Source organism: Heterocephalus glaber, unplaced genomic scaffold, assembly GCF_053883595.1.
Source record: "Heterocephalus glaber isolate CG9 unplaced genomic scaffold, H.glaber_assembly_v1.0 deba00001729, whole genome shotgun sequence".
NCBI lineage: Eukaryota > Metazoa > Chordata > Mammalia > Rodentia > Bathyergidae > Heterocephalus > Heterocephalus glaber.
This window is the reverse complement of record NW_028258440.1, coordinates 992,208-1,002,742: the sequence shown is the minus strand read 5'-3', so window position 1 is coordinate 1,002,742 and position 10,535 is coordinate 992,208. Positions and strand designations below refer to the sequence as shown.

The 10,535-nt window shown below is 39.5% G+C and overlaps 1 non-coding gene across 1 annotated transcript; it reads right to left on the bottom strand.

Moving 5' to 3' along the window:
• Positions 1-1,146: 1,146 nt before the first annotated feature.
• Positions 1,147-1,251, bottom strand: LOC147821570 (U6 spliceosomal RNA). Its single transcript, XR_015446840.1, has one exon. It is a non-coding gene; the product is annotated as a U6 spliceosomal RNA (small nuclear RNA).
• Positions 1,252-10,535: the final 9,284 nt, after the last annotated feature.

The following is a 10,535-nucleotide window of genomic DNA, read 5'->3' as shown; positions in this document are numbered from 1 at the left end:
TTGCACTTCCCATGCGTAAAGGGCATTCAACCGTGTTGGTCATACAAGAAGTTTTAGAGAAACTTTCTCTTCCTTGCATTAGGCTTAAAATATCACCCGGAGGTGGTGCTGATGGCTCCCTTAGAAAAGATTTCTTTGACATCTAAGACACAAAAGAGGACTTCAGCAAATGCTTGGAGTGAAATGAGTGGTGCCTAAGTGCCGACTCTCCAACCCCAGTGAGGAGCGTTTACTAAGTGCAACTTTTGTTTCTGCAAATGTCTTACTTGGGTGTGTCTTAATCCCAAATGTTGTGGAGATTTTGTTTTATTGTGCGTCTGTGTGTTTTTCAAGCATTTATTTTATCAGAAAGGACTCCCACAATGGAAGCATTCATGCCCATGCTGTGGCTGAGTCTTTAGGTTTAAGACTAGTTAAACTGCCCCAGGTAGAAGTGTTTGCAGAGCTACAGGAGTAGAGAATGCCAGGAGTTGAAAGGGGCCCCCTTAAAGTCCATCCAAGCCAGAGGAATAGCTTCTCTTTTCCTTAAGATCTCAAAGACAGAAACTCCACATCTAGGTTTTTTTTTTTCTACAAAAAGTGTAAGCTGTGGAAGGAATAATTTTATAATCTATACTTACTTACATTATTTCCTTTTTTAAACATTTGCTTTCCCAGTTTTTTTGGTTTTTTTTTTTTTTTTTTTGGTACCGGGGATCAAACTCGGGTCCTTGCGCCAGCAGGCGACAAAACCACTGAGCTAAATCCCCGGCCCTCCCAGTTTTTAAAAAAATTAATAAATAGCAAAGTCCTTTGAAAAATTCAATCAATAGAAGCATTTCTCCTCCTTTTGAGGCTCCACGAGGGACATCTATCTCAGGAAATTGTACTAGAAACTGTTATGCTTCTTTTAAACAGTGGGTTTGCTTTTATTTTATAGATGTTCGGAATCCAGACATCTTTCTTTCTTTTCTTTCTGTCTTTGTTTCTTTTTTGGGGGGGGGGGGCTGTTGGAAAGTTCAGAGTCAAATTTGTGGTCCATTTTTAATTTTTTTCTTTAATTGTTGAAATATTTTTGAAGTGCTATGGATAGAACCTAGGGCCTCACCCAGCCCTGCATTTGTATTACTTTCTTAAAATATATTCATACATTTGTTTCCACTTAGTAAAAATACGAAATGCTTCGGGAATTTGTGTGTTACCCTTCCACGGGACCATGCCAATCTTTCTGTGTCATCCCAGTGTAAGTATATGTGCTGCCAAATCAAGAATTGGAGTCCACTTCCCACCAATGAATAGGAACTCACTCCGGCTTCGCACTTTCCGTATTTCCCCTTCACCCAAATTTCTTCCCTTAGTTATGTTTTTGTGTCGTCCTTTCTGGTCTTGTTGGTTTGCCTTGGTGTTTGTAACCACTATAGTAAAACAGGAGTAGAGGCTTACGCCTACCTGGATCCAAGCTTATGTCAACCTCTGACTCTCAATTTCCTCCTTTGTAAAATGGAGATAGCAACAATAGTTCCTACCTCAGGGGATCACTATGAGTGTTAAATGAGAAATTATATGTACCATTTCAGGCTGACAGTAAGCCATATATTTTTGTTATTAATGTTTGAACTTTGCTACCTTAAGTCATTTGGGAAGTAAGAGGGACAAAAAATAAATATAGTGATTTATTTCCAAATTCAAAGTTTCAATCTTTTATCTCCCCCATTCTTTCTTTTGAATGAATTGTGTTGCAGTGAAATCATTTGGTGCTGTTTCTGAAGCTAATGAAACTTCTACTATATCTCAAGGGTTTGCTTAATCTTTTTAAAATTTTTTAAGAGTTTACTTGATCTTAAGAATCAGCAGAAAAACACAGATTCCTAGTGTAAAATGCCTAAAATGATTTTTTAACTTTTTTAATTGATTTGTTTAAGAGACTGGATCTTTCTGTGTTGCCCAGGCTGGCCTCAAAATCCTGGGCTCCAGTGATCCTCCTGTCTCAGCCTCCTAAGCAGCTGGGACCACAGGTGAGCATCACCACTCCTGAATCCTAAATTATTTTATAAATGAACCATGTATGATTAGATGTTTCCAGAACTGAAGTCTTTTTAACGCCACACTTTTTCCAAGAATCTAATCACATACATATTTCCACACTTGTTTCCCATGAAGGGTCTCTTTAACATCTTTATTTTTCTACTCATTTTCCCTTCAGTGACTTTTATACTATTTCTTTCTACTCTTTTATTTCCTGTTCGGCCACTTGAATGTGTCTGTCTTTTCCCAACTATCCATGAGATAGCAAGCTCCTCCGCATCCTGCACCCCACATTCTTCTGAGTTAAGTATATCAGAGCTAAAGCCATCAGCCTGTTTGTGACTTTTTCCGGACTAGAGATATATCTACATTAACAGAAAAACAGTTACTCGGTAATTGTTCCAATCCCTTCACAGAGAAAAACATCTGCAGTCTTTTTTATTTTATTGGCCTGCTGGATGGCTCTACTCACAGTCAGGAGGGAGCCCCACCCAGCACAAGGCTCTTCTTTGGGCTGGGGGAGCAATGCAGACTTCAGAGCAAAGTCTACAAGAAATGGTGGTGGGGGAGACAGAGAGAGAGAGAGAGAGAGAGAGAGAGAGAGAGGGAGGGAGGGAGGGAGGGAGGGAGGAAGGAAGGAAGGAAAAGAATTGAAAGGAGAGAGAGGAGAAAGTTTTATTCACCTTCCTGTTTTCTATGGATAGATGCCAAATCCTTCATTTAAATTTCCCCCCCTTTACTGTGCCTTTCAATTTTCCTTTGAATAAATGATCTACCACTTCTAATTTTCTCAAAAATCTCCCTCTGTAGCTAATTCCAGTGTTTAATCACCTTGACAGAAGAAGGAAATAAGGTAAGTATAAAGGAAGGAAAGAAGGGGGAGGGAGGGCAGGAAGCGGGGTGAGAGACTTGTGATTAAAACCCCAAGATTTTGCTATAATCTGAAGACTGTTGTGGCTATTTCCCCTTGTGATTCATGTGTTGCTAGGATAGTACATGTATGTTTGAGATTAATTCTGTACAAAAAGATCTTGCCACTTAGTCATCACCATCCTCATCTTTTTAAAATATAAGCAAGTCTCAGCAATGCTTCTTTCACGTCAATAAACATTACGAAGAGAAAGTTCAAGCTCTAAGAACATGGCATTATCATTAAATCTAAATACTTGCTGAGTACCTACTGAATTGTTGGTCTGTGTTAGCCTTGAGGATATAAAAAATTGCTTGCCCTTAGGCACCCACGCATACACATGTACTCCCACATATTAAATACAGAGAAGTGGCTGAGGACTAGAAGGATTATAGGAATTCTGAGGAGGGAGCAATTCTGTTGCAAGGGCTCCAGTGGTTACAAAAGGTAAGACTTGGGAGCCCTGAAGAAAGGGCAGAAAGCCTGAGGGAGTTAATGTGAATAAAGACCAGGAAACCAGAAAGAAAATAGTTTTTTTGTTTTGGAGGAACAATTAGTAGACCATTTGTTGGGAGCAGACAGTTTGTGTAGACTGGAAAAAAGAGTGAGAGATAATAATGCAGCCATAGACCTTATTCTGCTTATAGAAGGCCTTGAATGCTATGCTAATTAGTGTAGCCTTATCCTAGGAGCAATAAGGAGTACCACCCTCACAGATAAAAGAGAGCAGGAAACCTCTGGGGCTTCTGGGTACCTTCAAAGAAAAGAACCGAGGACATGGATTACAAGAACTTTGTGAAATGTATAAATGTTCTCCATATTTGTAACTTTGTTATCGCTTTATGGCTTCAGTATTGCTTGGGAGGACAACAAGAGAGTAGCTAGAGGGATTACATCCTACCACACAGGCTAGTCTGGAGGTGAAAAGGGCCCTAAGAACTGGTATCAGTAGTGGTGTTTTTAAAGCAGAAAGGCAGACCAGAGAAATAGCTGAGCTCACAGAAGGGAGACAAAATGTGTTATGTTGGGAGCCAGCATTGTAATCCAAAATACCTTTGAGGGCTTAATTGGAAGGAACCCTAGTTTCCTGGCAGTCCTTAGAGTTGCTAAATTTCTCCAACAGCTTCTCTCAAGCTAGTTAAAAAGAGGGGACTTACATGGTCCTTATTAAATGAATGCACCATTTTGTGAACCCCAGAGAGCTCTGAGAATATTCTGTAGAGACCACTTTGTTCATTTAAGTGGGATTGACTGAGTACCAGCTAACATGTAGGTTAATTTCTTGACTTCCCGAAGTTGAAGGTGTTGTTTGGACAATAGTGTTTCCCGATCTCCTCACTTAGATTTAAGGCAAAAGTAAGAAAGAAAAATAATAGTTTCAGGCAAGATTTGATTGTGGGCTGTTAAAATAAGCAGTTAATTTGGACAATCAGACACTACCTTCTGCCCTCTCCCTAATTAAAAAATGTCTTCAATATCAGTGAATGGACATGCAAGACCCTCTGAGAAAAAGTCTTGTTCCTTCACAGATCTTCTCTTTTAGCTGAGCAGCTCTTTCCCAGTCCAAAATGCATTCCATTCCTCTCTGTGAGTAAAGGAGCCACTGGCATTTAGCTGATGGGGCACAAAGTGATTGGGAAAGAGCTTGCTGCTGTCTTTCACCAACCCTAACCATTAGCCAAGCAGACAGAAAACACTGATTTCTTAACAGATTTTCTTGGTCACTTCCGTAACAATTTTGTTCCTAGTCCACACTAGGTACTCAATAAGGACTTGCCAAACAAAGGAATGAATTAATGAATGTCAGATACTATTTAGGTTCATTCACATTCCATAGAAAAGGAAAAAAAATAGACAAAAGGCCCCAGCCCCATAGAGGTTACATTCTAATGAGGAGAGAGGGGTCTACACTAAGAGCATGGGAGATGTGCAGTAAATATGTAAGGGAATAGGAGATTCTTTTTTGTTGTTTGTTTGTTTTTTGTTTTTTTGGTACTGGGGATCGAACTCGGGTCCTTGTGCTTGCGAGGCAGGCAACGGAACCACTGAGCTAAATCCCCGGCCCTGGAGATTCTAATATGATAGTCCAGCCAGTTATGTTTCTCATTCTCAGTTTCATTGGGAAAATACTATTATCCTTAAATTATTATTATTATTATTATTTTTTGGTACCGGGGATTGAACTTGGGTCCTCGCGCTTGTGCAGCAGGCAGCGAAGCCACTGAGCTAAATCTCCGGCCCATCCTTAAATTATTAAACTTACAATTAACATGATGCAACAATTCACTCCTAAGTATATGCCCAAGATAACTGAAAACATAAATTCAAACTGATATCTAAGCACCAATGCTCATGGCAGCATAATTCACAACAATGAAGAGGTGTGAACAACCGAGGTATCCATCAGCAGATGAAGGGATAAACAAACATGTGATACATACATGCAATGGAATATTATTTAGCCTTCAATAGGAAGGAAATGTTGAGGCATGCTATAGCATGGGTGAACCTGGAGGACATTATTAAGTGAAATGAGCCAGTCATAGGAAGACAAAACCTTTATGATTCCATTTATCTGTGGTTCCTATAGTAGTCAAATTCATGAAGAAAATAAAATGAAGTTTGCCAAACACTGGGAGGAAGAAGGAAAGAGCAGTTGTTGTACAAGAGGTAGAGAGTTTCATTTTTGCAAGATGAAAAGTTTTGGAGTTTGGTTGCATGACAATGTAAATGTGCTTAACACTATCCAGCTGTAAAGTGATTATAATGGTAAATTTTACATTGTATCTTGCCATAATTAATAATTTATAAATTCTTACTAAGCATTCTTTTTTGTGAGAGTTGTACAAAGATTAGAAAACAGATGCTTTGCTAGAGGTTATATTGTAATACAGGCCCTTCATGTTGTGGCCAGGCATGTCAAGGCCATAAAGACAAGAGAACACAAACATCCAGCCTAGATATGGAGAGGTAGCTGAATATTTACATTACCCAACAGAGCAAAGGTGAGTGCATTTTGGGCTGGAGGGAGGGCAGGCTGTCCACTCCCTTTGGTGTGACTGGATACTGCTCCTGATCCATTCTCAAAAGTATATCGACTCTGTGGCTTGTCATAGATTCCAAAATTTTAGTTCTTTCAGTTGAATCTCGAAGGATTAGGAATCTCCTGCTCTACTTTAGAAATAGGTAAATAACATAGGAAGGGGTAAGATTGTTTTCCGGGTAAGATTGTTTTCCAGCTAAGAATTTGTTTTCCATTTTTCATTATAGGGCTCCAAAATGAGAGAGCAGGGGCAGAGGGTATTGGGTGGACCATTAAGATCAACTTCCTGCATGTCCACACCCAAGTAGAAGAGGCTGGGTAGGCAAAAAGTACTGATGTGGCAAGTCCACACTCAGGCAGTCTTAGGGGAGCTCTCTGCCTATCAGGTCATGGAGAACAAAGGAAAAACATTTCGGGATATTAGCACTGATCAGCCTCCAGAGGCACTTCCATTCTTGCCACCAGAAGCACTCTAGCAGAGGCTGAGTAGGCACAGGGCTACTTCTCCCATTCCCATGTTGTCTTACGCAGAGGCAGCTGTATGTACTTCCGGTATGTTACCCTCTCCTCAGTCCCTGAGGTGCTGCCTGCTGTGTGGGACAGAGTCTGGACAGAGATCTCTTTAGCATTCTACCAAGAAAAGGTTTATTAGGCAGGGTTCTTTAGAACACATCACAAATCCATTTTCATCTTAAAAGAAAAAACTGTTTCTAAGAACTTCAGCACATTGTTTATGAGTCAATGGGTACTGCTAATAACAAATGGGTCTTATCTATTCATGAAAGCAAGACGCTGAGGATCTCTCTTGGGAACCACTGTGAGCAGTTAGTTTGAATTATAGTACATATGGACCTCAACTAATAAAAGGGCATGTTTTAAAACATTCCAGAATTCCAACCTGTCACTAATTCAGATTGGTTTGCCCGTCCCCACCCTCCATTAGGCCAAATAGATGAGATTGTGCTGATGCAGATTTTTCAAGTAGTTTGCAAATAGTGAAGTCCCCCACCTCCCTCTCCCTCCCTTTCCCTTCACTCCTTCCTTCCCACTCCCTCTCTCCTGCCCTCTCTCCCCCTTCATATATTGTTTGACATCTTACTATTAGGATCAATAGGCAAGAATTTCTCCCAACTTGTTATTGACCTGGATGCTCACTATAAAGTTACATTTCTGCCAGGCATGGTGGCACAAGCCTGTAATCCCTGCATTCAGGAGGCTGAGACCAGCTTGGTCTGCATAGGGCCGAGTTCAAGGCCAGCCTGAAGAACATAGCAAGACCCTGTCTTATAAAAATAATGACAAAAGTTACATTTGAAAAGAATATACAGACTCTCTTGCCTAGTGCCAAACAGCTTTGTTTTTCCTTAGCTGACTCTCTTTTGCTTCCATGAAAGTCATCATTTAACTAATGTCAAATTTAATTAGCTTACATTCATTTGTAAACCTGAAGCACAAATGCTCACCAATGGGAAAATTTAGAAGTATCCTACACATGAAATCAATATCTCAAAGAGACATCTGCATCTCCTTGTTCACTGCAGCACTATCTAAAATGGCCAAGATGTGGAAGCAATTAAGTGTCCATCACTGGTTGAATGAATAAAGAAAATGTGATATATATAATATACATCATATATAAAAAAATGAAATATATATGAATATTATTCAGTTATACAAATAAGAGAATCCTGCTATTTGCAACAAGATAGATAAATCTGGAGAGCATCATGGTAAGTGAAATAAATCAGACACAAAAAGACAAATGCTATATGATCTTACTTTTGTGTGGAAACTAAAATGGTTGAACTCTTGGAAGCAGAGAATGGGGAGATGCTGGTAAGAATATAACATTTCAGCTATAAAATGAATAATCTCTGAATCACAGAATGGTGGCTGTAGTTAATAATATGCCACTGTTTACTTGAAATTTGATAGGAGAGCAGATTTTTAATGTTCCCTACACACATGCATACACACACAGTGGTAACTATGGGTGATAATGGATGTGTTCATTAATTGGACTGTGGCCAACCAGTATGCAGTGTATATCAAACTATCATAGAGTACACCTTGAATATATACATGTTTAAATTGTCAGTTAAATATTTTTAAATTCTTTTAAAGAAAGTATTCTAGAAGATGCTCTGTCCAATTTTTCTCTTTGAAACCCCCTCAGATTTCAATACCTGGTTGATGCTACTTTTGAGATCACCAAGCCATAAACCACATGCTCAAAGAAAAGCTAGCTATAATCTATTTGACAGAAATGAGGAAAAACAATATTTAAATGAGAATTTAATTTTTCTAATCAGATAAAGAGCACTTCAGCTATAAAGCCCTGTGGAGCCCATTCATGCTAAGGGTTCTAGGATGTAATATATGCATTAGAGTTCCTCAGGAAGACATCAAACCAAGTTTAGAAGCTATAAATAGGTATGTGGATTCACATATATCTATATATCAATATATGTGTATATGGAGAGATATATATGAACTGAGAGTTGGGTTTGCATCCTTCATCACAGGATTGAAACTTGCTACTGAGAACACATCTTCAGTGCCCCAGAAATCAAAATAGGAACAGAGATGTTGCTCTGGTTCTGACTCTCATCACCAGAGAGGGAGTGTCAAGGCTGTGGCAAGAAATGTGACTGGGGTCTGAGGCAGTTTGGTCCTGAGAGGAAGGTAGTCTCAACTGAGCTTTGCAGCCCAGATACTGTCGGAGTCCTCACTTCTTAGCATCCACCCCACGAAATAAGCTTTAAAAGCTTACTAGGTTTTATAACGAGAACGAGAATCCCCTTCCGAGCAGTTTCCAGCCTGTGATAGACAAAAGTAGTACAGAAATGTTCATTGTTAAGCAACCAAATATATGCATTGAGGGAAAGAAGAGCATAAACATTTCAGCTTCAAAGGTAAACTCAATGAATTTGAGATGGACAATCTTATAATTAAGACTCCAACATAAATTTTAAAAGTATAAATATATACAAGTCAATAGAAAAGGGCTCAAATAAAAGCAGTCGATGATAACGGGGGCAAAGCAAGTGTGAATGAATCTTGTTTTTGTTTTTGTTTTTTTGGTACCAGGGATCGAACTCAGGTCCTGGCGCTTGCACAGCAGGTGGCAAAACCACTGAGCTAAATCCCCGGCCCTAGTGTGAATGAATCTTAAGGAAATACTTTTCCTATTTAAGTGATTTTTTATTTATACAAATGAAATATGAAGTCTTAGCTGTTGTTGTTCTTTCCCTGACTGCAGTGGGCAACTTCTATGCCTTGTATAAGTTCCATCATGTCACCCATAATGACTTATTATTGGATTTCTCTGGTTTCACATCTGTGTCATCTGCTAGACTTTAAGCACTTTGAGGACAGGATGTTTTTCATTTTTGTGTCTCCAACACCCTGATTCCGAGCCTGGTACATAGTAGGTGCTCAATAATGTTTCTGAATGGATGATATCCTTTAATGTCCTGTGATGGAAAGAGCAACAGTTAAACAAATGTTCCTGTGAGAGTTATGTCAAGCCAATTTAGGGCCCTGCAGAAGAAAAAGAACTGTAAATTCCCAGCTCCTAAATCAAAGGTTGAAAGCTCACTCCTCCCTAGCCATAGCTCCTTGATATGGCTGCTGATTAATAATCTGTTACATCCTCGAAAGGGGTCATTTCAAGGTAACCCAGTGGAGCTCCCATGACCTATTGACCTTGTTATATCACCAAAAAGGAGCTAACTTTGGGTCAAAGGATAGCAGAATATTTTGCTGTGATTCACATATTACCCAGAAAACTTTGGCTTCCTGGAATTCATAATAAAAATTTCAAATCCACAGCAATAACTTTCAAACTTCAGAATTCTTGCTAACACAGCAGAGTAACACTTGGATACTATGCCAGGCCTCCTGACCTTTTGTTAATTGCAAAATAAACAGATCTCCAATTTAGCAGGGACTTCTCCTTTTATGGGCTCCCTGCAGTGTAGGCACTGCTTGAATGGTATTTATTTCTGCCATATTTGCTTTCCAACACTTGTTCAGAGCAGGAGGCAGGTGTCTGAAAATGGAAGGAATAGGAACTGGAACAAGAGGAGAAAAGCAGGTGCCTTAACATCTTGAATAAAGTGTCCAACTTACTTTTCAAAAGAGGCTGAGGTGCTGCAAGGATGTACACAGATGAAACCTTATTTGAAATAATGTTCAAAAACCATTTCTGAGACATATTGTGCCCAGTCCTGCTCCACATAGTTCACCATCCATTAGGCAAACCACGTTTATACAAAGTGATACGCACTGTTACAGAAGCATGGAGCAAGGGCTAAGACAGCTCAGATGCTACATAACTGTTCTCCTTTAGCCAGTGCTAGTGACTGGTGTAGTAATAAGGCTGGGAAGGCCTGTGGTGGCAGCATGAAGGTCTTGCTGCAGGTTGTAGGTCTTCTCAGTTTTGCAGGATTAGAAAGGTAATGTTTTGTGCTGCTCTAGGGCTGATCATACTCCAAGGGACTGACTCATTATGAATCCGAAAGACTCAGAATACTAATACTAATAAAAGACTAAAATGGATTTACTATGGGCCAC